Consider the following 27,818-nt stretch of genomic DNA (forward strand, 5'->3'; position numbering starts at 1 on the left):
TCTATGTTGAGCCATGTAGTGAACCAATTTTCCCTTTTGCCTTTTGTTTATCATATAGACAAGAAAATTATGGTTTGGAAATGTAAATTATTTGCCTTGAACCATAAACAAATAAGAACATTGTGATTCTCTTCTAGATTTTCCTTCTCCTTCCTTCCTTCCTTCCTTCCTTCCTTCCTTCCTTCCTTCCTTCCTTCCTTCCTTCCTTCCTTCCTTCCTTCCTTCCTTCCTTCCTTCTTTCCTTCCTTTCTTCGCCAGTCCTGGGGCTTGAAGTCAGGGCCTGAGTTCTGTTCCTGAGATTTTGTGCTCAAGGCTAGCATTCTATCACTTGAGCCACAGCTCCACTTCTGGATTTTTGGTAGTTAATTTCAGATAGGACTCTCTTAGGTTTGTCTGCCAGGATAGTTTTGAACCATGAACTTTAGATCTCATTCTCCTGAGTAGCCAAGAGTGAGCCACCAGCACTTGGCTCTCAACTAAGTTTCTTAATCTCAGAAATCTTAAACAAAATTTCCACTATGCCTTCCTCCAAATGTCCCTGTCTTTTTTGTTTCCTTGAAGGTAGAGGTATGCACTGTTGTGTTTTTATCCCTAGCAGCATGGTGGCCAATAATAGCACACCATTGCTAACCAAGTATTCAGTGAAGTTACAATATTCTGTTCTATCACTCTCTGACCTTTTACCCTCTGTAGATTGTCATCAAAAGTTGTAGAATTGCCTCTTCATCCATTCTGCTGACAGGCCTTTATCCCAAAGTATTCCAATTTGATTAAATTGGCCTCGACATCTGAAAGCTGGACACAATCCAGGTTCACTGGTAGATATTTGGCACTACCATTTGACTTGGAGAGAGACACTTTGGTGGCTCTGGTAGACTAGATCCAATAACTAACAGGATCATCAATGCCGGGTTCAAATTTGGGACACATTAAGGTAATTGTGTGGACACAACAGCTTTGGAGACATGGATTTTCATCCCCATCTTGGTGCATGCCACATCGCTGCCGAGTCCTGAGTGACAAGCTTCCTGATGATGTACTTACAAGCTTAATGAGAGCTGCTGTCTCCTTATCCAACTGTGCATTGCTGGAGTGGGAAGTATGGAGGAAATTTAGTTCTGATCTTTGGTTTCCTGCCATGGATGACAGGATTTGGATGCCTCTGTGAGTTTTCCAGGTGTTGGCTGTGTCTGACCTAACTTTCTGCCAGCTCATAATGCAATGTGGCTCCAGTAGGGAAAACTATCAACCAATCTCTGAGTCTGTTTGCTCATGTACTTCAGCCAACCATCAGCAGTTGTCTGGAACGTTGCCTTAGAGGGTTTAGTGCTGGTGGACTATGTAATTGGGAACAAAACAAAGCTGTCCATGAGAGCAGAGTTTAATTTTTATGATGATGCTCTGAGCTTTGATTGTATTGTTAGTTGGGAGCACAATGCACAGAAAACAATTCAAACAAACAAAAAGAGCAACTCCTTAAGACTTTGTGAGATGGAACTCAGCTCCCCAAACCTTGTGGCAATGCTGGTTCAACCCTAGGTCTCAGAGTAATGCTTGGAATAGGGAGCCAACTGAATATGTCAGACTGAGGAATTCAAGAACTCTGTTCTTGAAAGAAACAGAATCAAGAGGAAGATCACTCATGTATGAACATTTTAATACAGCGTACACTCCCTTATTAGTATCAACACAGACCGGATAATCAGGATATAAAAAAAAGATGTGCCAGAGGCAATCTCTGTCCTCAAGGTATTATCAATTTAATAAGATCCAGTTAATTCATTATTATGAGTAGATGCAGTAATGGAAATTTGAGGAAGCTAAGTAACTCACCAAAATTTACCCATCTACCAAACAGGCAAAGCTAAGAATTGGTTCCAGGCTTTCTAATTCTGTCATGTGATTTTTGCATAATGATGCAACTACCACGTCACGTACCCATGAATAAACTGGATGAAGAGGTAAAGATTGACATGGTTTGAAGAATGGATACTGATTTTGTGGGTTATCAGAGTATAGAGTTTTGCTTCGAAGGAAAGAGTTCTTATTAGATTCCTTGATTTTAGCCATTCTAACTGGGGTGAGGTGGAATCTCAATGTTGTTTTGATTTGCATTTATTTTATGGCTAGAGAAGTTGAACATTTCTTCATGTGTCTGTTGGTCATTCTTATGTCCTCTTCAGAGAAGTTTCTCTTTAAGTCTTTCGCCCACTTATTAATCAGACGGTTGTTTCTTTGAGGATTTGTTGTTGGGAGATTTAATTTTTTGAGTTCCAAGTATATTTTAGATATGAGACCCTGTCTGTTGTATGGTTAGTGACGCTCTTCTCCCAATCTGTGGGCTTTCTATTGATCTTGCTAGCTATGTCCTTTGCCATGCAGAAGCTCTGCAGTTTCATGTAATCTCATTTGTCCAACCTTTGTTTGATTTGCTATATTTCTGCGTCTTTATTAAGAAAATTTCGGTCTGTGCCAAGGAGCCCTAGAGTTTCTCTTATCCCATCTTGTAATGTTTTCAGGGTGTCTGCTTTGACTTTGAGGTCTTTGATCCATTTGGAGTTGATTCTGGTGAAAGGTGATATATAAGGATCTAGCTTTAGTTTTCTACAGGTGATTAACCAGTTTTGCCAGCACCATTTACTGAAGAGACTGTCTTTTTCCATTCTATTTTTTAGCTCCCTTATCGAAGATTAGGTGGCTATAGGTCTGTGGGTTCATTTCTGGGTCTTCAGTTCTATTGCATGGTCCTCAGGTCTGTTCTTGTGCCAGTACCAAGCTGTTTTGATTACTATGGCTCTGTAGTAGAGTTTGAAAGTTGGTATTGATATTCCTTCAGCACTTTTCTTCTGCTAAGGATTGTTTTTGCTATTTGGGATCTTATATTGTTCCATATGAATTTTTGGGCTGCTTCTTCTATTTCACTGAAGAATGAGGTTAACAACAGATGCTGGAGGGGATGTGGCCAAAAGGGAACCTTACTGAATTGTTGGTGGGAGTGAAAACTTGTTTAACCACTTTGGAAAGCAGTATGGAGGTACCTCAAAAATCTACACATAGAGCTCCCCTATGACCCAGCAATCCCACTTTGGGGCATTTACCCAAACAATCACAAACAAGGCTATACTAAAGCTACCAGCACAACTATGATTATTGCAGCATTATTCACCATAGCTAAGATATGGAACTAATCCAGATGCCCCTCAGTAGATGAATGGCTCAAGAAAATGTGATATATATCTCTATCTCTATCTATCTATCTATCTATCTATCTATCTATCTATCTATCTATCTATCTATCTATCTATCTATCTATCTATGAATTCTATGCCTCCATCAGAAAGAATGACATCATCCCATTTGTTAGGAAATGGAAACACTTGGAAAAAATAATATTAAGTGAAGTAAGTCAGGCCCAAAGAAGCATAGGTCCCATGGTTTCCCTTATCTGCAATAACTAGTGTATGCCTAGGACAAGCGGAAAAGATCAAAAGCTATGTACCTATGACCATATAAGATGATGATAAGTGTAATGAACCCCAAGAAAGGGACACAAGAGGGTTTATTTTTCTTGCTGTTGTTCTTAATGTATTTATAATGTACTATGCATTTTTTTAGTTTCTTTCGTATGTTCTTCCCCCATGGTATAAATCCTTTTTTCATTGTATTTTACTCCGGTGCCCTGAATCTTGTATTTACATTTTTCTAATTTGGGGAGGGGAAGGGCAATAACAAAATGTTGAAATAAGGATACAGGATGACCCATTGTAACAATGAGATGTACAAGACACTACGTTGAAAATGAACTTTACAACTTTGGAGGGGGAGGGAGGAGTTGGGGGCTTGGGGAGAAATGGATGGTAGGGCCAAAACAAAGGAGGGGTAGCAATGCTCGATAGGAAATGGACTCATTTTCTTGCTCATGTAACTGTAACCCCTCTGTACAGTATCTTTACAATAATATATATGTATATATATATATATATATATATATATATATAAAAGAAAATAATTCTCTTGAGATAATCATAGAACAAAGCCCATTCAGCAGTCTTCAGGCATGGAAAGGACTGTCTATTATTCTTTTATTATATCCCCCTTCCCACGATAGAAGTTATTTTTAATTTGAAAAAGGTGGGGGCTGGTGACCCATCAGGTCAAGAGATTTTTAAAGGGTGCTTAGCTGCTAAGTTTAGAAAGCTAGGTTTAGAAAGCTTGAAGCAAACTATATCATTTTATCCTTTATCTAGTTTGTTCTGGATAAGTATATTTTTGAATGACTTCCTCAAAGTATTTGGATATAGATTTAATAGGATAAATACTGTTATCACATCCACACACACTGTTTCCTTTCAAGAACTAAAACCATCATCAAACCTCAGAGCTGAAAATGATACTTTAACCAAACATTTGAAACCACACATTGAACAAAACACATTATACTTTGTATACACCAACTATAATTATGAAAAATATAAGGTTGAACTCACAATTGCCATTGGTATGGAGGTGGTTTTATTCTTCTGTACATTTGTACATTTCTGGGATGTTTCTTAGAAACATTTTAATCCAGAAATACAGTTTAGCTTTGTGGTAAAGAACACAAGCTATAAAATATATAACTTGGGCTTAAATCTTGGCTTTAGCCATTAATAACATTCTTAAACAAACAAATATTAGTATCTTGATAGACACTGTCACCATGCTTCCATGACAGGGTCTGACTCATAGGGCTATGGTAGTGGTTAAACAGGTCTCCATAAACAAACAACACCCAGAAAAAAAATAAAGTGAATTCTATAGGACAATACACATTCTTTGCAATACTCTCTCTAGTCATGGTCTGATGATACTAATTTAAAACTATTTCTGTCAAGATTCATAGAAACTTTCTTTTTTTAAAATTTTATTTTATTTTATTTGTGAACATACTGTACAGAGGGGTTACAATTACATGGGCAGGATAATGCATACATTTCTTACCAAGCATTGCAGCCTCCTCCTTTCTTTACCCTTCACATCCCTTCTCAGCCTCCCCCCTCCCAATCCCAATCCCAATCCCAATCCCAATCCCAATCCTTCCCCCCCCACCTCCCCCACCCCCGCACCGATGTTGTAAAGCTCGTTTTGGACATGACAACTTGTACTTCTCATTGTTGCAACAGGTCCACCTGTATCCTTAAACGACTTGTTTTTCCCCATCTCCTCCACAAGTTATACTGACATCAAATATAGTGAAAACAGGGGTTATACTGTGGGGGAAGGACATACAAAGCAACAAAGAAGTAATCTTATAAATGTGTTAGAAACACATGCATGAAAGAAAAAAACATTAAAATACATATCTAAGGGTTCATTTTCTTAACATCACATAATCTGACCTTTTCCGCTTGACTCATACATATACTAGATATTGCAAATAAGGGAAACCATGGGACCTAAGATACATAGAAACTTTCTAGCATAGAAATTATTTAGTTATAATTGTTTGGATTCAGAATCACTTAAAGTCTCTGGACACAAAGCATTTCCTCTTCCACATTCCAAATGGGCTCAGCAATAGAGTGTGACACAGGTGCATCTCTGCCCTATGCGGGCAAGCTCAAGAAGTTCTAAATCTATGGAGGGGAGATGCCCAGGTTTCTGTCAACTAATTCTATAGATGAACCAGAAATATTCAGCTCTCATGGCTTAGGAGCAAATGCCTGCTACTTATTCTGCCCTGAAGATTACTCATCTTCAGTAAGGTTACAATCAGAAGCAAGACAAGGCCTCTGCAGTTGTGTTCAACTTTCATTGCTCAGGACAATCCATCCAGACAGTGGACCAATGATATCCCAGTGAAAAAGATAATGTATCTCCAGGTATAACAATTTTATCTTTTGTTGGACAGATACATGGCCTGTTCTGATGGATGCTGGATTGGTATTTGTTGTTAGCTCCGTTGTGCATCTTAAGAGAAGAGGTTGGACCCTGCATGCACCAGCCTACATAAAAATAAACAAAACACTGCACAAAAAGCATCAGTGAATTACTGTTTTTAACTTTGTTTTATTGTCTGTAGTCAAGCTCAAAAAGACATTTCAAGGGAATCACCCCATGAGTGATTTATAGAACCCCAGAGAAGAAAACAACACAGGTCTGAGTAGCAGAGATTATACTGAGGATTATTATTTTCTTTTATATTTCTAGAGAAGTCTATTTCCTCTCACCTTTTTATTTGTCATAAAATTATATTATATATTTCTTTAGTTGGATGTGCATTTTTGAAAGTTCTTCACATAAAAATCTTTTCAAACCTTCATTGATGATTTCGAATAATGGTATTATCTGCCTTGAAATAGTGCAGTCATCTCAGAGGTACATACAACAAATCAGGCCCTATTGTTGGACCTAAAGGTAAAGCTTAAGAATTTCTGTAAGACTTCAGTTCCTTGAATCTTGTTGCGTATTTCTTATTAATTGTAGTATTCCACATGATAATAAAATGATGATGATAATTATTAGCTGAATTCATTTATGCAAGAAAATGTCCAGCTCTGTTTTCCATTCACTATTGTGTTTTTCTAGTAAGGCAAATAGATTAAGGAGTTTTAATCAGAATAAGTATAAAACATAGTAGAGAATTCTATCACATACCCATTTGCTTTTCCCTTTTCTGTTTTTTCTTCACCTCAGACATGCAAAATTAATATACAGAGCTGTGACAAGCCCAATGGATCAGCAGAATCATGTTTGCTCTTCTAGCTTAAATTACTTTCTAATGTCTGTCCTTTTCCCTGGTTAACACAGAAATAAAAAATAAGGAAAATGATGAATTTATGTTGTTACATTTTAGCTATGCAAAACAATGTGATCTTTATGTACCTGGCATTGTTCTTCCATCATATAAATTGCTTGATTTTCCTCTCAAACACTGGAGAGTTCTCATGCTTCCCAGTAAGATCTCTGAAGGCAGAATTTACCAAATCTTTTGGTTTATACTTCTATATAAAAGATCAAGGACCTAATACTCTGATGGACAGTTCCTTTTCCAGTATTTGAGAAGAATTTCTAGGCCAACCATCATGAGCTTATTGTGGTCCTGAGGTTGTGACCTTCATTTGAACTCATAAAGAATATCCGGTGGTGTTTTTAACCTTTCAATCGAACCAAGAAGTTAATTTGGGGGTAGGGGTGCAGAGAAGATTATTTGGTTCTTTTTAAAGCATGCCTTTTGTGAATCAACATTTCAGTGTCTCTGAGATTCTTAATTAATCCCATTACGTAAGGGTGGAGGATAAGTTATTTTTACAGGGCTTTGAGCTGGTTGCTGATGTAATTTGTTGTGCATTGTTTACAGTCCATCTGTCAATTACTCTTATCTTTGAAGTCTTCTTTAAATAACAGACACTCTGACCTCGTGTTTTGAAGATGTGATTGTTTTATAAAAGAAGAGGACAGCCAAATGTGTTATTTTTATACTTAATCTACTATTTTTAATTCCCATCTACTATATTTTTAAATAACTGAAAGCGAAGCATTCTAAAGTTGATTTGGGTTCTTGGTGCCTGGTTTATTCCTGAAAAGACAAATGTGCTTTAAGCTTCACTAGTGTTGTTAAAGGTTTGTAAGGACAAAAAAAGAGTTATGTAAGGACAAAATCATAATGCTTTATGAAATGGATCTTTTTTCTTAGAATTCTCTTTATTTCTGGAAAACTTTTGTTTATTTTTTTGTATTCTTGGAAGTTTCAAATGAATTTAGCTGAAAATAAGACGGGATTTAATTCATGGAGTTATGAAAGATCATGGGGGGAAGACAGAGAGTAGTGCTAAGACTGAATAAGCCTTGTGGCTTTTGTCCAGACCATGACATACAAATTACTACCTTCTCTTTTACTTTTCATCCAATGGTAGTATAGTGTATTAGTCTATCTTTGTTACCATAATGAAACACATGAGGCAGACTAACTTTATAAAAGAAAGCACTTTTATAGTTCAGAGTTCTAAAAGCAGAAGTCCAAGATCGATTGGTTCTTTTTTTGTTAAGGCCATTGTGGAAAGTTTAGCATAGATGGGAATCCCTGTTGGCCACGGGCCATTTGTATTATCATTTGCAGGTCATACAGAATTATCAATATAGGCAGCTGGCCATGGGCAGCCAATGAGAAGCCTATGACAAGCAGATGTGTGTTCCCATCAAGTTCCAGTTGATTTCAAAGGCCCCTAGGAGAGAGGGTCATCTTCGCTGGAAATCAGATGGCTTTGTGATGGGAGTGAACATACACACCAGAGGTAAAAATCTATAGAGTGATCTAGAGTTAGGCTTGCTCTTAAAACACTCAAAGATCTCTCCTGAGATAACTCCCAATGACTTAACTTCCTCCCCCCAGACTTCACCTTTTAAATGTCCCACCACCATGTACCATGCAACATCACCACAATGGAGACCATGTTTCCAACATGTGAACCACAGGGACACATTCAAATTCTATTGGACCATAGTGCATGGTAAGTAGTGAAGGAGAACGTCCAAGTTCACATAATCTGATGACCAAGTAGGGTTCCATCCAAGGAGAGGACACAGCTGTTTGGATATTCATCTTTCTTTTTTTTAAAAAAAAATTAATTGTAAAGATACTGTACAGAGGGGTTATAGTTACATGAGTAAGGTAATGAGTACATTTCCTCCTGCGCATTGTTACCCCCACCTTTGTTTTTCTCCAGTGAGAAATCTGTAGTATGCCATTGCAGTTGCTTTAACTGCTCCCGCATATGTTATAAACTCCAAATAAGTCAGGGGGGAATGTTTTTAAATTTTTATTCAACAAATAGACAAAAATCATAGCTTGGACCTGTTGATTATGTCCTTTATCCATACAGGATATTTATTCATCTCCATAAACTACCATGGACTATTACGGTTTATTCACCCTGGCAGGCTAAACGCTTGTTTACCAAAGCCTTCTGTCAGCTTTTACACAAGTATTTCCACAGCTCTTCTCTTCTTGTGGTATTAAATCTTTTAAATTAATCCAAAAACATGTTCAGCTTGAATTCTGTGACGCTAATTCTTCTTAAGATATTCCACAAAATATCCTAGGAAGACTTTCTCTCTTTTTTTTTCCAGTATGTACTCAAGATAATACAAATACACTTTTTCTCTTTTTTGGTGGTACTATAGGCTGATGCTAAGCAAGCATTTTCTTTTTGTTAATTAACAAAATAGTTTTGTAATAGTTTTGTGTCGGGACACAGGGGCTATCTTTGGATAGTGATCCTTTTACCTGCATTTCCCTATAGCTATGATGATAATGTACACCACTACATTGGCTACCAACTTTATGAATATTTTTAATTTTTTAAAAAAAATTTTTGTTGGTCATGGGGCTTGAATTTTTTTTTTTTTTTAAATTGTATTTTATTTTATTTTGGGGCTTGAATTTTATGAATATTTTTGTGTGAGCTGATTTGTTTATAAGAGGTCAATGAATACCTGACAACTATACTAGGGTTCTCTAGAGAAATTGGATGGTTATGTAGACACACATATTTATTTATATGTATATAAGATATAAATTCACATCTATGTATGCAAAAGGATTTACTATAAGGAACTGGTTCATACAATTCTGAAGGCTCATGAAATTCTGGAGGCCAAAGATGTCATTCTTTGTAAGCTAAAGATCCAAGGAAGACAGTAGTATAATGAAGCTGATACAAAAGCCTGGGAACCAAAGGAACAAATGTAAAACCCTGAGGACAAAAGAAGATGAGATGAGATGTTCCAGATGAAGCAGTAAACCAGATGATAAAAAAGAGTGGGTTATTCTTTGCTCTCTTTGTACTTAGGCTACCCACAGATTGACAGAAGCTCATCTACGTTAGGAAGGGCATTCTACTGAGTTTCATTCAAATGTGAATTGTTCTGTGAAATACCCTTACCAACAGCCAGAAATATTATTTAATCTAGGCAATGTATGGTCTAGTCAAATTGCACATAAAATTAGCCATTAAGAGATGCTTCATATCAATGGATGGGACATATTCATTGGTGGTATTATCTTCCATACTCACAACTCAGTCCCCCTAAGATACCCAGCAATTATTACAATACTGACAAAACATGGGAATACTTGCCATTTTTGTAAGTGGAAAAGTATATGAAGATCAATTGACAGTTTTTTTACATGACATGATTAAATGTTTGAAGTTTAGGTTTTATAAATTCTGTTGCTGATACTCAATATACTTAGCATTTTTTCGCTGTACATTGCCAAATTTTGTAAGTTCTTGGCTTCTCATTATGATCACTTGAATTCAATATGATACACCATATGCTAACGTTTCCAGTACATTGTGATTGCCATGCTTTGTCAAGATGGCACTTCCTTGTGTAAGAATCTGAACCTTCTGTTATTGACTCTGATTACTATGCTTTGGTGTAAATTATTGCCTTCTGGAAAACTTGGTTACTACAGACATGACCAAAATGACAACTAGTAAGTTCCCTTGTTAATGAATGCAACGCTAATCTCTATGACATATTTCTATTCATTTCTATGGGTCATTGCAAACTTTTAATTTGGGCTACTCAATGTCAGTCACTAAACATCTTTCCATGACCTGTCACCCTATATTTAAGGCAATTTGTCTGAAAAGAGCACTCATAAACCAAACTGGTAGAACAAATCATTTTTATACAAGAAATTTAATTATTTATGAAATTTATATTTGTGAGTTGTAATTACAAAGATAGATCTTTCCAGCTCTCAAAACTCCTTTATCTGAGTGATAGTAATACCTGGTAATTCCTAAAGTTCCTCTGTATTCTCAATCTCAGCATTTTTATATTGAGGACTTCACATTTTGTTTAACATGGCAGAATTTTTTTTCATTTATTCTTTTCAAAATGTAAATTTCCAGATACTATGCTAATGGACATCTACTCTTTGCTTTGCCTCAAAACAACAGCTTTGAACATCAGGTCGTTAAAGTTTAGGACTGAAACTGTCTACTGGTAGTACTTTATAAGCTGGCCTGATACTTTTTCTTTCAAAATACAGAATTAGACTCCTGTGCTGTTGGATTCCCTTCAATGGGGTCCTGCCAAGTTGTTCCTTTGCTTTGAAACCTTTCCTTCTCCTTTCCTTTTTGTTGGCCACTCCTCTTTTCTCAGGGAAGTGTCTTTCCTAAACCAGTATTTTGACTTCATAAAGCACATAGTACTTCTTTGTTATATCTGTCATTGGTGAAATTCCTTTTCTATTGGTAATGCATTGTATTAATCTCTTTCTCTACACACTGACTAAAACCCCATGATGGAAGAGAATGTATTTGCTTTGCTCTTTATTATATCCCCAATCACTAGCATATAAACCCTGAAACGAATACATTTAAGTATGTAAACTTACATGTATGGTGTTATGGTGGTATATACCTTTAATCTTGGCATTTAGGAGGCTAAGGCAATAAGCATGGCAGTTTGAAGCTAGCCTGGCCTACATAGCAAGTTCCAGGCTATCCCAACTACATAAGATGGCCCTGTCTCATAAAATAACAATAAGAAAGTACTTAGGCTTGTGAGATTACCCAATGCAAAGAATCTATCCCTAATCACTATATGACCATAACTTGTGACTTCCCTTCTATATGCAAATACATTCACTTAATGGATCTTATTCCATTATGTCATCAGGGTTCAGTCAGCTAAAACCCTCATCGTCTGACTCAGCATTAGATCTGAATTAAACTTTCTATATGCAGCTTCTCATGTAGAGTTCCTTTTGATACAGGGAAGAGTAAATTAGAGAGATAGTTAGCTAAATCCTCTCTAAACCATCACTACCACACACATGTGACAGGATAAACATAATACACCTTCTCTTCGTAGGACAAGGCACAAGAGACAGTTACCATTCCATAGCATTTATGAATAGCACACACTCAAGTCACAAAGGTGATTCTGAGGGAAAATGTCATGGCTGGATTTCAGTGACATTCCCTGCAAATTGTTGCCAGGCCCCTGTCCTTTCCTGCTCTTAGGCTCTTGTCCCGCCCGATTCATGGTGTCACACAAGGGCTGACTTCCTGTTTGATAAGAAATTGCTCATGTCAATTGCTAAGGAACCTTACTTTGCTTCCTGATCACAGGAAAATGGGGCCATAAGCTGTTTCTTGTGTTTCGTTTTGTTTTTTAATATCTCTCTTTTATGCTTTTACTATATTGGTAAAAGTCCCTTGAAAAGTTCATGCACCAGACTAAGTGTAAGTGCTCCATTAGACTCAAATAAAAGCAACACAGTCATTTCTTTTAAAAAATCAGCCAGTTCTGTTTCAGGTGGAAGGTCAGCATGTTTGAGGACAACATCTCTAAGGTTCTCATTGTCTTTTTGAGGGTCCCAGCAGATGCTGTCTTAAATCATTTTCAAGTCCTAACAAAGGAGCCTCTAGCTCTACTCTTTATCCTTTATTCTGGAAACAGTTCTCACTGGGAGAGCTTGTGCTGGCTGAAGAGACAGGAGTGAGAATTTTATTGACTAACCCAGAAAGTCTTAGCTTTTTATATTTCCAAATGGAGTGCTTTCTTTAGCTCTTGTCTTTCTGTACCTTCTCATACAGAGCTAAAAGCCTCTAAACTGTTAAGTTCTCTTTTTTTTTTCTTTTCTTTTTGCCAGTTCTAGGGCTTGAACTCAGCGCCTGGGCACTGTCCCTGAGCTCCTTTTGCTCAAGGCTAGCACTCTACCTCTTATGCCACAGTGCCACTTCTGGCTTTTGCTGTGTATGTGGTACTGAGGAATTGAACCCAGGGCCTCATGCATGCTAGGCCAGCACTACACTGAGCCATACTCCCAGCCCTGTTAAGTTTCCTTTTTTGTCTAAAGCCCTCCTTATCTAGAGATACAAATACTTTTATGCCTGTTTTCTACTTTCTAAGTTACTGTAGGTGATGCTTTCCCAAATCAGTATAATCCCATGCATTATGGAGACCAGTATCCTCTAGCAATTTTTTCCAGGCTTTTCCCTTCTGCTAAAAGTTTTTCTGACACACTTGCATGATTCTACTATTAATCCATGTCCAAAGTCAGGAGTTTTAGGCTTTTCTTATGACAGTATGACAGTATGACAGTACTGCACAACACGGTTCTGATATTTTTAAACGGGTATTTATATTAAATAACATGCCATTTTGTTTACTCACACTAATGCAGGGGAATCAATCATTTGAGCTAAGCCTATGGGCAGTTCTATGAGACTTTCCTGGGACCTTTTAAGAGAGAAATTAGTACAATTTGGGGATAATTCTAGTCCAAAACTTTACAGGGAAAGATTTTAGGACATATAGTGCTTGGCTTATTGAAGTTGACACCCAGCAAGGGAGAGCACGGAAGATTCCTGGGAAAACAAACAAACAAAAAAACAAACATGTGTTCATCAAAACCACAACAAGATTTACAAAATACAGATGAGACTCATTCCTACCACATAAACACAGTTAGACACATCCAGAATTATTTTGCTCCATTTACCCTTACCTGTTCAAGGTGAGGAGTTTGGTAGAACATTATCATAAGCAACTCTGATTGAAATTGCAGTTTGATATTTCCACAGGAAAAAAAAACTTGAAGACTATTATTTTTTTCTTCTAAAAATCATGAACTTTCCAAACTTTGGACCTGATAAGCACGCTGTTTGTCAGTGGGACACAATAAGCAGCCAGAACTCCCAGGCAAGAAATACATATTCATCTCTTATTTCATTGTTAACCTTTGCTCCACTGAACACACAACAAGATTGTACTTTCCATCGCTGTGTCTTAACCGTTTTTTAATTTCAATTGCTGCTGGAAACATTGCATTGGAAATGAGACACTTTTAGTACTTCATTGATGGTTGATTTATTCAGCCCTTTTGCGTACAGATACAGTGTTACTACAGTGCATTTCTTTGTGATGGAAGCTGCGACCAACTTCTTGAGTGTTCTTGGCAATTTAGTGGCTAGAATTGGCCATGCCAGCATTAGTGCCTGGGGCATTTGGATCCTTGCTTTTCATTAAGTAGGAGAAGACAGAAGAATAATCCGCAGGCTTCTTTACCAAAATGGTTTGTGAATATTGTTTTCTAAGAAAATCAGCTAATTCCACTAGACCTCAAGTATGTTCTTTCCAGGTGAACAATTTTCCTTGAAAGTCTCTGGGACATGCTTGAAATTCCTAAATAAATGCCAAGGACTGTGTGTATATGTGTGTGTGTGCATGTGGGGTGTGTGTGTGTGTGTGTGTGTGTGTGTGTGTGTGTGTGTGTGTGTGTGTGTGTGTGTGTGTGTGTGTGTGTGTGTGTGTTAGTATTGAGGTTGAACTATGGGCCTAGGCGCTGTCCCTGAGTTCTTTAGCTCAAGGAGAGCATTCTGCCACTTGAACTACAGTGCCATTTCTGGTTTTCTGGTGGCTAATTGGAGATAAGAGTCTCATGGACTTTCCTGCCAGGGCTGGCTTTGAACTGTGATCCTCAGATCTCAGCCTCCTAAGTAGCTAGGATTACAGGTATGAGCCATGAGTGCCCAGCTAGGACTTTTTATATGCTGTGTAATTTCTAGGAAACAACCTAACATTGGTTTCTTGAAATACTCCAAGATCCTCAACACACTTATAAAAAGTGATCTTTAAAAATATGTTGGTTTAAAAATATAATTTCTTGTTGGGCTCTTGTGGCTCATGCCTATACTCCTTGCTACTCAAGAGGCTGAGATCCGAGGATCACAGTTCAAAGCCAGTTTGGGCAGGAAAATCTATGAAACTCTTATCTCCACCTAACCAAGAAAAAGTCAGAAGTAGAACTGTGGCTCAAGTGGTAGAGTACCAGTCTTGAGGGAAAAAGCTAAAGGGTAAGGCCTAAGCCTTGAGTTTAAACCCTGATTCTGGCACAAAAACCAAAGCAAAATAACAAAAAGGTGATCTTCACATGGTTTGGGGGACAGTTATTGGATCATTTTTATGATTTTTTTTTTTTTTTGCTGGTCATGGGGCCTGAACTCTGGGCCTGGGCGCTGTCCCTCAGCTCTTTAGCTCAAGGCTACTACTCTATCACTTGAGCCACAGCACCACTTCTGGCTTTTTCTGCTTATACAGTACTGAGGAATTGAACCCAGGGCCTCATGCATGCAAGGCAAGCACTCTACCACTGAGCCACCTTCCTAGATTTTTATGAAATTTTTTAAATGCTAAGTTTCTCAGAATGTTTAGCTACTTGAAATAATTGGCTTTATTTTCCAATGTATTACAGGATTTAAAAGGAAGTGGACTCTTGGGTCTAAATAAACCCATTAATAATTCTTTCTTCTAGCAGTTATAATAAAAATTTTAGTTTAGGTTAAGCTCTCCCTATTTATTCCCTTCAATAATTAAAATAGCATACTTATTTGTAGATAGTTTTAGAAGAGATGCCTGAGTAATTTACATCTGTTTACTGTTTCAGCAACATTTACTATATTCATATCCTCATTTGTTGAGTATTTTGTGCTATTCTTCTTATGTTAAAAATTAGCTGGAAAGCCAGGCACACTCAGAAGGCTGAGATCTGAGGATTATGGTTTGAAGCCAGCCCAGGCAGGAAAGTTTGTGAGACTTTTATCTCCAATTAACCAGAAAACAGCCATACATAAGATGCAGTAGAGTGCTGGCTTTGAGTAAAAACCCTAGCATGAACACAAGGCCCTGAGTGCAAGCCCCACAGTACCTTCCCCCTCAAAAAATTCTGTGATCCTCTCGTGAACAGATCTACCTCCCCGTCTTACGCATACTTGTAGACACTCAGTCAAGGCTTATCAAATTGTGTTGAGTCCATGAGTCTACTGCTTTGGGTTATTATAGAGACTTATTATAGTCTGATTATAGTGATATCATCTTCTAGATTTTCCCTCACAAGTTCTCAGGTAGGTAGTATTCCTCTTTTAGAGGTGGTTGAAGCTCTTGTCCAGAAGAGAGTAGTCTGCCTTCCACCATCATCTCTGGTAAATGGCTAACTGTGTCATCCTGACTGCTGCTTACACCTAGATCTTTCCACACTGTAGACAGAGAAGCTGAAAAGCTTTACAAAAGGCAATTCATATTATCGTTTCCATTTCTTAATATTTCAAAACCCAACCTACATATGTTGTGATCACATGAAATGACACCCATACAAGTGGTAGTAGTTTAGATATTGACCCTTCAGACACAATTTCAGTGTTGTTATTTATATTTTCTATCAGCAGCTGTCTGTAATGGTGCACTTGTCACCTTTGGTGCCTATATGTATGGCCCTAATTATGGCTAAGCAGGACACCGTGCTTTCTAGATATAGCATTTAGTATGATTGCCAGGATTATTTGTTTATTCATGTCTTAAAAAAATTAAACCAGACTGAAAAAGTCTTGTTTTAAAGGCAAGCTGTTTTTTTTCTTTCAAGTGTTTAATTTTGGAAGCTCTTAACAGTTAACTCTGAGTGTATAAATTCTGAGAAAGAAGCACTATACTTCTTTCTCATGAGATACACATTTATTAGACTAGAACGTATAGATTAGATTTTTTCTTTTTTAAAGAAATGTGTAATTCAATACATTAACAATAAATGCCTATGTATGAAGTCTTTTCACTTTTCTTCTCTCCTTAGAGAGAAACTATTTCCTCTCTCTGAAGAAAGCTGGAAGGCAGTTAGATCTGTCCTTTTCATCTCTTACCTTAGATTTGTCTTGTCCATATATGACCTCTCTCTTCACTGATCCCTCTTCTTTTTTGGTTAGAATCCTCAGACTCTTATTCTTTTGACAGTCTAAATCCTCCTTGCACTTCAAAGCCTACTTCAAGACCATTTCATTTCCCTGTCAGATGGTCCCTTCCTTGTTTTTTGTTTTTTGGTTGGTCGTGGGGCCTGAACTCAGCCTGGACAGTGTCCCTGACTCTTCAGCTCAAGGCTAGCACACTACCACTTGAGCCATAGCACCACTTCTGGCTTTTCTGCTTATGTGGTGCTGAGGAATCAAACCCAGAGCCTCATGCATACAAGGCAAGCACTCTACCACTGAGCCATCTTCCCAGCCCCTTTACCTGTTCTTCACAGGACTATTATTTTTATTTGATGATGATGATTGTAACTGTGATATACAGAGGGGTTATAGTTACACAAGTCAAGTAATGTAATGAGTACATTTCTTTTTAGGCAATATTACCCCTCCCCCCCCATTTTTTTCCGTTTTCCCCCTCCAGATCCTCCTACCCCGCAAGTATTATAGTTCATTTCCAGCAGTTTCTAGCGAGAGTCACTGCTGAATTGGTTCCACCTTTGTCCCACATTTTCTGTGCTTCCCCTTTCCCCTCCCCAAATCAGATAAACTTAGAACAAGACAAAGGATACAGAAATAAAAAGCAGCAACAAAAGGGAGAAAAACAAAGAGAGAGAGAAATAAAAAAACAAGAACAAAACTGCAATGAAAAGCCTATTGTTCCACTTCTGGGAGTCCATTTTGATAAGCATCATTTTATATGATCGTATGCACATAGTTACTGAGCCCTTGTGATCCTCTTCTGAGACTATCTTCCTCCGGTCTCAATGTGTGAATGTGTATAGTCCTGTTTGACTAATCATGGCCAAGTGTAATTTTTGTCTTTTACTATCCATTGCATTTACTTGTAGATTTATAAGCACCTTCTAATAGCACTCTTATTCACTCTGAAATTTTAGAACTTTCCAGTTGGATGATGCCATCATCTCTCTGGCTTCTCCTCAGGAAGAGGAGAGGAGGACAGAGAGTTTACAGTCCTTCCTCTCTATCTCTGGAAGATTGCTTCTAGGACAAATGCCTGAACATATAAGGCAGATATATGTAGTTATGCATAGACATAATGTATAAGTATAGATGAGGTAAATTCCTTAGGTTGAATGTCAAAGTATTTGCATGTAACATATGCAGATTGTGTTATATGCTTTAAATCATCCTCAGAGGACTTATAATACCAAATAAAATGGAGACATGGCATAAATATTTTTATACTTCATTGTTCAGGGAATAGTAACAACAAAGCTTTACATATGCAGTACAGTTTTGTGGCTAATACTTTTTACCTGTGATTGGCTAAACTCACAGAAGGTCCACAGACACAGAGAGCCAACTGTACATTTTGGCTCCATTTCTCTCAGTGCCTAAAACACTCTTGGTTAAATCATGGGCAATGGCTGAAAGGATTCCTAGCATATCTAACTACATTCCCACTTACAAAGGGAGTACTATTGCTCCAACTAATTTTGTAGTTAGACCCAACTTCTTCCATCTGGCTATTTGTTTCCACGCTCTGCAGGCTGGGAGCTGCCATAGCTGATTCCGGCAGAGCCTGGTGCTTCCTTGGGGAGCTTAGGGATTCAGAGGAAATATGAATCCACATTGGAAGCAAAGAGAGCACTACTGGCCAGGCAGTGTAAGCAAATGGCACTTGTTATTTGTTAATCCTGTACAATTAACACTGACGTGAGGGAAAATACAGTTTGCAAGGCTACAATGTGATCATAACATATCCCAGGAAATCTGTCGGATTTAATCGCAGGTGTGAAATTAACCAATGCTATTTTCATAAATGTTATAATTAACCCAGATTTCCAGCAAGAGGTCTTTAAGGTTCTAGAGAATTCTCTGTAGTCCTCTTTGCTCATGTATTTACTTCTGAAATGGTGGGCGTTCCCCCGAACAGATTTTTTTGTGACCTGCTCCTTATTCTGAACAAAGTGGCAAATTCCAGAGCTGTGTTTGCTTATTTATGGCTCTTCCTCTTTTGTTCCTGTGTTTTGGAAATGTGTGTTGCAGGTTTTCCTGACTTTAATTTTGCTTCCAGTAAAAGCTTTGTTGTATTTGCCACTTAAGAATGCAGAATTTATTATTATGTGCTTAAAGCAATCATTTAACACTGACATTTTAAGTATGACAATAATCCAAGTAATTGTCACCCATTCCGTTAACTGAAAACATCTTTACTTCCTGAGACAACTAATTATAATGCAGTGTTACCATCTTTTAATTGTAGTCATGTTTGTTTTTGTGTTTATTTTGGTGTAGGCTGTCTTCAAGGACATCCCTAGTTTCACACTTGGCAATCTGCCTTCATTCTCTCTTTCATGCTTTCTGAAAAATACATGAAAACACAGTGGCAATGATTTGGAAAGAAAACAAGAAGATTTTCATTTATAAGCTGACTTCAGGCTGCCAGGTTATAAACTATTGTTTAAAGTAGTCTGATCAAATGCTATATAAGTAAGGATTTGTTGTAAATGTGCCCAAAGAGTCCAGAAGATAATGTTGTATTTCTCAGGTTCTATTCTACTACCTGACTGCTTTCAGATGGAGAAAGGCTTGATTACTTTTTTGGTTTTGTAAGATTTGAGTTCAAATTCTCATGGTTTTTACCCCCTAGAGACTCTCTATTATGATTTAAACAGAAATTCTTGTGCTGTTCCTTTATTTTGAAAATACTCTCAATTTAGGAATTTTTAATTTCCCAACATAGATGCTTTCCTCGGAGCTCATTTAAGGGGTAGTGAGGGAGTTTTTATTCACATGTTCTTATTATATTATTTTCAACTTTTCATTTACTATATTTTACCCTTAAATTACCCAATGAACTATCTTGTTTTGCTCCATGTTATTTGTTTACCAAACTGAACCTGATAGTTAGTGTCATAGATATGAGGAAGAATGGAGGAAACAGAACATTCCACATAATAAGAGAGTTTCATCATTTTTTAAACATAAGTGCATATACCTTGTCTATGATCTTTTCTAGACAAAGAAATCCTAATACTGTGACTTACTGCTGAACACACATGCACACATGCAAACTAACATGCGTGCATGTGCACACACACACACATACTTATCACAGTTTTGTTGAGAAAGTGATTTTGCTAGGAAATTTCATGGCAACCTCTCTAAGTGACAACTGTTGCTCATTATGTGTACACTCTGCCCTTAAGAATTATCTTATCACCTAACAAACACACACATGCAATATCAACTCCAACCCCAACATTCTAATCAATAAACAAGTCCATTAGTCCCTTATCTCTGCTATCCGGCTGAAGGATTGTCCTGAATATTTCAAACAAAACTAGCAAAAACTTAGGTTCTTTGGCCTCCTGACTTTTAATTACTTGAGTGACAGCACCAGAGTAAATGGGATGATGATCTTGCTCTCGTTCTTATGATGCTTTTCAACTCACTCTCGTTTGGTTTATTCAGGACATTTTCAATGAAGGCCACTGTTTATTAAAGGTTTTGCTAGATTTTTAGAAATTAAATATGCTGCAAAGTAAGTTTCAGTAAATAATACCTACATTATAAATAAAAGGGAAAAAACTTCTGAATAGTATTGGCTAAAGTAATCTAGACTTTATTGTTCTCAGGTAACAAAGTGTGTGTAAAAAGGCAATTGCTGGTTGTGTTGTTGTTGCTTAGCTATGTCAGAATTCTCATTCTGCTTCCTGTGGTTCCGTCTATCATTCAAGATTTCAGAACCTCTAACTAGCAAGGTCACAGTTAAAATCAAGAAAAAGATCAATGGGGAATGAACCCTCTTGTTTCCTGCTTATACAATGGACAGCTTTCTCAGAATCTCTTCACAAATCTATACCTTGTATCTTGTTCAGTATATAGTCATATAGCCACTCCTGATACTAGGAAAAGATAGAAACAGAAATATCTAGATTACTGTTGCCTTTCTGCGTAGAGATTTGCAAGAGATAGTTGGAATAGAAAGTGCTTCTGAGTAGTCAACTAGCCATTGCTAAATGGTCAGTGGAAATATTATCATTATTATAATTAAATGCTTTGTGTTCATTACCAGAAAATAGGTTCTCTACTCGTCTTTACCATAGTATAGCATAGGTTGATTTTATATATGAATTGGTCTTACTCAGGATGGGCCATTACTAAATATCAGGCTGAATCTCTTAAGTAATTATTTTTACCCTCAATTCTACATACTGGAAATTCAAGATCAAGGTACTGGAAGACTGAGTATCTGGGAAAGGCTTTATTTCCTATTCATAGATGTCTGTCTCTTGATTTTATCTCACATGGCTGGATGAGCCAATCCTAGTCTTTTTTTTTTTTTTTTTTTTGCAGGGACATGGAATTACTTCATGGGAATTCTACCTTCATGATCTCATGAAAGCATACTTACCTATCAATCCCCTATCATTTCATTAGGGATTAGATTTTAATGTAAGAATTTAAGGGGATGTGTGTACATCACCTTTATAATAACAATAAAAAATTTAAAAATTTAAAAAGAATTTAAGGGCACAAAGGCATAGTTTGTAACAGTAGTGTGTGTGTGTGTGTGTGTGTGTGTGTGTGTGTGTGTGTGTGTGTGTGTGTGTGTGTGTGTGTGTGCTGGTCTTGGGTCTTGAATTCAGAGCCTGGACACTATACACTATCCTTGAGTTTTTCTTGCTCAATGCCAGCATCTTACCACTTAAACCACTGCTTTACTTCCAGCTTTGTGGGTAATTAATTGGAGATAAGAGCCTCAAGGACTCTTGGCCTTGGCTTCTTACCGCAATCCACAGATCTCAGCCTCCTGAGTTGTTAGGATGACAGGTATAGCTACCAGTATGCTGTTTTGTAACATATTTTTTTTGGTCAAAATGACAATTTTGAATCTAAATTAAATCAAAAACAAAAACAAAGAAATGGCTAATGATAGAATACTGAGAAAGGGTATTCTTCTGGTTTCAGGTATGGCTGGATTAAGATACTCAGTTGTTTGGTGCAGAGTATTTTTCTCCATGGTCATACTGTAGCACAGAGCCATCCCTGGTTCCCTCCCATCTGTCTCAGCTGATAATGGAGATGACTTAGTGACCACTAGGCAGTCAGGTAGCACCTACAGCATGGATCAAAGGATGACTTGCACCACCTGAGAATGGAATCATGCAAGATTCCATCATGCTATTTAGAATGGCACACCATCTAAACTCATAAATTGTTACCTTCTGGAAATTTCCATCTGATATGTTTTGATCATGGTGGACTGTTCATAACTGGGATGACAGAAAAAAAAATCATGGATCACTGTGACTATGCTCTTACAAGTGTCAAATTCCCTGACAGAGAGACTAAAAAGTAAATTGACAAAAATAACTATTTAATATCAGTCAATTTCTATTATAATACATCTTGATTGCTGGCACGGTGCATTGAAGGACCAAATAGCATGTGGGCAGAAATGAGATTTATGTACCAGCCTAACGATACAGGTTTCCACTCCCTTCAATCTATACTAGCTGCTGCTATCAAATATCTAATACATCATCAAGAGAAATAAATGCTCAGAGACCAAATCAGACAATTGGTAGACTACACTATGTTTTTTCCACCTTGGAATAGATAAGGCAGCTTGGTGGGAATCAACACACATTCCAGATCCAGAATACCATTTATTGCCAACTGGACCATGGCCAGGATAATTATCTGAAAATTTACCAAGTGTTTGATCATTAACTCAGAAGTTTTGCAACTCTGCTCCAGAGCAGTGTAAGAGACAAAGAAGATGCAGCTGTGGACATGGCAGCTGCTAATCTTGATATACTTCCCGCCACCCAGATACTTACAACCTGGATATACGGATGAAATAGTTGAGGTGCCGGCTTGAAATGTCACCCTGGGAAGATGAGGAATTAGATATACTGGAACCATAATATGCCGTGCCTCCTCCGTACATAGAACAATTGGGAGTTAAGAGATGAAAGTGGACATGACAATCACTTGGAATTCCTCCTAGTGATAGTGCTTGGAGAATTTGTATTTCCTGACCCAACAGCTTCGGTCTGTGTAATTCTAGATGTCTTGCTTTCCCGAGGGTAACCATTCTCATCTCTTGACCCGGAACTTTAAACCAGAGGCACCATCAGGTTACATCAAGTTCCTCTGCCAGAAGTGTCATTCTTGAAACATTTTCACAATATGTTTTTTAAAAAACTCCTGTTTATTTCTTTTCCCAGTATTGAGGGTCAAGCTCAGAGTCTAGCATATGTTAGGGAAGTACTCTATTACTAAGCAACACCCTGAAAATGGTTTTTGGAAGAATAGGTATAAGAAAATCATTTATAAAAATATCCTTTAAATATGACTATGCGAAATTATTTATAAAAAGGCAACTACTATTTGAATATTTTATAGGGGATTTATTTTTTATTTTTGGCTTATGAAAGTAAAAGCTTCCTGAATATCTTCTACTAACAGTATGCTATGTTCACAATGAAACAGGTCAGCTTCTAATTTCCTCTCCTGATCATAAATTTGTGACATTCTAGCTCAGTTCTGTACTGTGTGTGATCTATGGTTCCTTTGGAATTGTGGCTTAAAGGTTACATTTGTTTGCCTAGGGCAAAGGGCTCAGCAAAGGAGACATCATGGCAAGTCTATTTCTAGAAACGTCCTCTAGTATTCAGCTTTGCGTAGATGTTCAAATGCGTGTGAACATATGTATTGATACAGAGACTCAAAAATTATGTCGAAAGGACTTAATTAGCTCCTTGCTTTCTAGATTTCCTCAGAGCCATCAACACAAATTAGTTTTTATAATGAATGACTAAATAAAACAACTCAGGATTAAATTAGAAAGTGAAAGAATTAATACCTTACTTATTTCATTGCATTAAGTTATGTGGATGTATTTCCCTCTATTTTCGATATTTATTTAGAACTCTATAAATAAGTTACAGATTAGTAATTGCTAAAAACTTCTCTTGACAGAAATGGAAAAATTTGGACTTGATTTTTATAGCAAGAACATGTCTGTAAGCAGTGAAGATGGTGAAATTTAGATTATTTTTATTTTAATAAAATACTATCAATATTATTATCATTATTGAAGATAGTGATAAAATAAATGTATTTTCTAAGTTTGAGTACTTACTGCAAGACAAATACAAACTAATAGTTTGGTTTATGTTCTTTTAAATTTCCCACCACTAATCTTTCTTTTTTTTCTTTTATTAAATTTTTCTTTTTTTTATTGTGAAAATACTGCCACCACTAATCTTTAAAATAGGCAATGTTTTAAAGAGGTCAAATATTTTATTCAGGTGCACATAGCCTCTTTGCAATGACTTACTTTTAAAGTAAGTCATTACAAAATTTGTCATGTAGTTTTCTTTTTTTGTATTGTGTGTTGGTACTGGGACTTGAACTCAGGGTCTGTGCTTTTTGCTTAGCTTTTTCAGTCAAGGCTGGCACTCTAGCATTGAGCCCAGCTCCACTTTTGGCCTTTTAGTGGTTCTTTGGAGATATGAGTCTCATGAACTTCCTACCTGGGCTGGTTTCAAATGGTCATTTTTAGACCTCAGTGGATTAGACAGGTTTACAGGCAAGAGCCGCTGGTGTCCACCTATAGCTTTCTTTTGATACACATCGAATGTATATACCACTAAGTAAAACTCATGGCTTATGTGCATTTTCATTTCAAATCATTTCAATGCAAATCAGCTGAATGAAAACCTTCTTGTACAGTAGTATGAGTTGCTCACATTACAGACACTGACCAAACGAGGAAGTAATGCCTTAGAATTCTTGCTATCATTTGCTTATGGCTCTCCTAATACGTTCTCTTTATCAATTTACCTTGAATTTGTTTGTTTGTTTGTTTGTCTGTTGTGGGGCCTGAACTTTGGGTCTGGGCGCTGTCCCTCAGCTCTTCAGCTCAAGGCTAGTGCTCTACCACTTGAGCCACAGTGCCATTTCCAGCCTTTTCTGATTATTTGGTCCTGAGGAATCAAACCCAGGGCCTCATGCTTGCAAGGCAAGCACTCTACCACTGAGCTACCTTCCCAGCCCAATTTATCTTGAATTGTAACCGAAATAGACTGTTCTGTTGGGATGGCCTGATGTGAGATGTGCAAATGTATTTGATCAGTCCACATTTTGCTAAGAATATCAAACTTAATCTAAGCATGACAGTGTACTCCATATACAACAATAGTTTGTTAATACTTGTTTAAAATCATATGTATACTACAACATATTCTCTCTCTCTCTCTCTCTCTCTCTCTCTCTCTCTCTCTCTCTCTCTCTCTCTCTCTCTCTCTCTCACTCTCGTTTTCAATATACCTGGTATTTTCAATGATTCAGGTTACATTTGCATTTTGGGACCTGTTTCAGCTCTGCCTTCCCTCACCCTTCTGTTTAGGCAGGTTTATATAAAGCTTGGTAAGCTCCTGATAGCATTCCTTTGGCTAATTAAACATTGAAATTTTGTTTTGGTTAATCTTGTAGTATATTGCTTATGTATTATCACACAGCTCATCAATGTAATTGTTTTCAAAGCTAACTGCTTTTCTATTATTGCCTCAGTTATTAATAAAACTTCCATTATGCATAAAGTACTTAGCTAGTTTCCCTGATGAAGTGCTTTGTAAACACTGTAACTAATTAGGCCAGGCAAACATCAGCAAGGTAAGTGCTCTCTTTCTTACTAATAGATTGAATACAAAGTTAAGTGACTTCCTAAAGCCAGAAGGCAAGGTGCTGTAATTGTTCAGTCCAGGAATGCCTTGTCCCTATTTCTCATATATCTTAATTAACATGAAGCAACAGTTCTGTTTACCCACATCCATCTGTAAGGAAATTTCTCTTGGAAAAATAGGTGCATTCTATTATTGTACCCAGTACTTACAATTTCATACTGTTTAAAGAAAATTATATTGAGAAATCAAGCAAAGTGAATGTTCTAAAACTTAGCAAACAAAAGACTTATTTGTAAAATGGCAGATTGTTCTGTGTGTGTTAGTCATCTGTGCTTCAAGTGGTGACTGTTTTGAAGTATGCTTTTATTTATCTTTTTAATATATATTTTTATTGCACAGATACTGTACAAAGGGGTTATAGTTACATGAGTAAGGTAATGAGTACGTTTCTTATCAAGCATTGTTACCCCCTCCTTTGTTAACCCCTAACATCTCTTCCCTCCCCACCTCTCCAACCCCTCCCACCCCCCTACCCTGGGAGCTGTAAAGTTTGTTTGCAACATCATCAGTACTGGTAATATTACCGCTAAGATTTAGCAATTTTCAAAAATCTTTTAACTTAATTAGAGACATTTATTGTAAATTGAACTAAACATGTTAAAAGCACAATGCATTATATTAAATAACCAAATCGACCAAAGAGTCACAATATTGTGAGTGAGTGTGTGTGTGTGTGTGTGTGTGTATGTGTGTGTGTGTGTGTGTGTGTGTGTGTGTGTGTGTGTGCATGTGCTGGTCTTGAGGCAGGGCCTGGGCACTGTCCCTGAACTTCTTTTGCTTAAGGCTAACACTCTACCACTTGAGCCACAGCTCCACTTCTGTTTTGTCTTGTTTTTTTTTTTGTTTTGTTTTGTTTTTTGCTGGTCTACTATATCTAAGTGTCTCTCGGATTTGTCTGCCTGAGCTGGCTATGAAATGCAATCCTCTGATTTCTACCATCTAAGTAACTTCGATTATAATTATTATTTGGTATCCACGGGGAATTGGTAATCGGATCTCTTATAGAAACCAAACTCCTTGGATGATCCCCTTCCTTATATAAAATGTTATAGCATCTATATAGAACCTACACACATCCAGCCATATACTTTAAGTCTTGTTGTTACAGATTACTTACAATATCCAATAGATTGTAATGCTATGATGACAATGGTAGTCCCTCTTGTAGACCAGAAAACACTGCTTTCATCTGAGCAGCTTCTAATTCTGCTTTGGCTGAGCACTCCTGGTAACTTGTTACATGGACTAACATCCTTTCTCCTCTGGAGTCTGAGTCCTGGCATTGCAGCCACTACAACCACACAGCCACTGTAATGTTCCCCAACTACAAATCCTAAAGATTTTCCCTATCCTAACTGCCAAACACTCTAAGGGTTCTGAAGGTGCCTAACTGGAGGCTCCACCCCTGGACATGGCATACATTGGCCAGGTCCCTCCCTCAGCTCTGGCTTTCTACCTCCTCATGTCATACTCAGTCACGGTCCTTCCCCAGTTGATTTTTTTCTTCATCTAGTTCAATTTCTGGTTTGAGAAACTCGACTTTACTATTTTGAGGACTGCAGAAAGACGGAGCTGCACCTCTCTGGAAACTTTCTTGCTGATCTCTCTCCATTGTCATTTGTCTGATTCCTCTTCACTTCAGAGAGCTCAGAGAGAAGTTTTCATTGTCCCATTTGAGATAATAATGTGTCCTGTGTTTTCTTCTAGCACTTGATACATGATCATATCAAAGCACTGCCACAGCAAATCTCACACAGTATTTTAGGTAACCCTTCCTCCCCCCCCCTCCTCCTCCTGCTCCTCCTCCTCCTCCCCCCCTCCCCCCTCCCCCTCCCCCTCCTCCCCCTCCTCCTCCTCCTCCTCCTCCTTCTCCTGACTTAGATGTTCAAACGGGTTACAATTTCGTAAGTCAGTTTATGAGTACAGTGCTTCTTTATCAGGGTCACCCCTTCCTATTCTTCCAGTTATGTAACTCTTTATTCATCTGTCTCTATCACTATACTAAAAATTCTGTGCAAGAATGACAATGCTGTTCCACAATGAGAGTCTATACACTGTATTACTATCCTGTCGGTGCTGTGAAAAACTGTTCAGACTATACTTATGCATTATAAGACAACTTGTAACTGGCAAGACAAACTTACAAGGTGACACCGCTTTATTATTATTTCAAAGTCCTGGACATCTGAAGTCTGAAACCTATCTTATTGACTGAAATCAGGGGGTCCCGGAGGGCTTCAGACTTTCTGGAGAGTCTATGGAAAGTATTTCCTTGTTTTATTCAGTTTCTAGA

General features: G+C 37.5%; 1 pseudogene; it reads left to right on the forward strand.

Annotated features, from left to right (window-relative positions):
* The window catches only part of LOC138827711 (uncharacterized), a 276,436-nt pseudogene that overhangs the window by 147,300 nt on the left and 101,318 nt on the right, over nt 1–27,818 (forward strand).

The sequence above is a fragment of the Dipodomys merriami genome, unplaced genomic scaffold (genome assembly GCF_024711535.1).
Source record: "Dipodomys merriami isolate MVZ:Mamm:240054 unplaced genomic scaffold, mDipMer1.0.p SCAF_16, whole genome shotgun sequence".
NCBI classification, from domain to species: Eukaryota; Metazoa; Chordata; class Mammalia; order Rodentia; family Heteromyidae; genus Dipodomys; species Dipodomys merriami.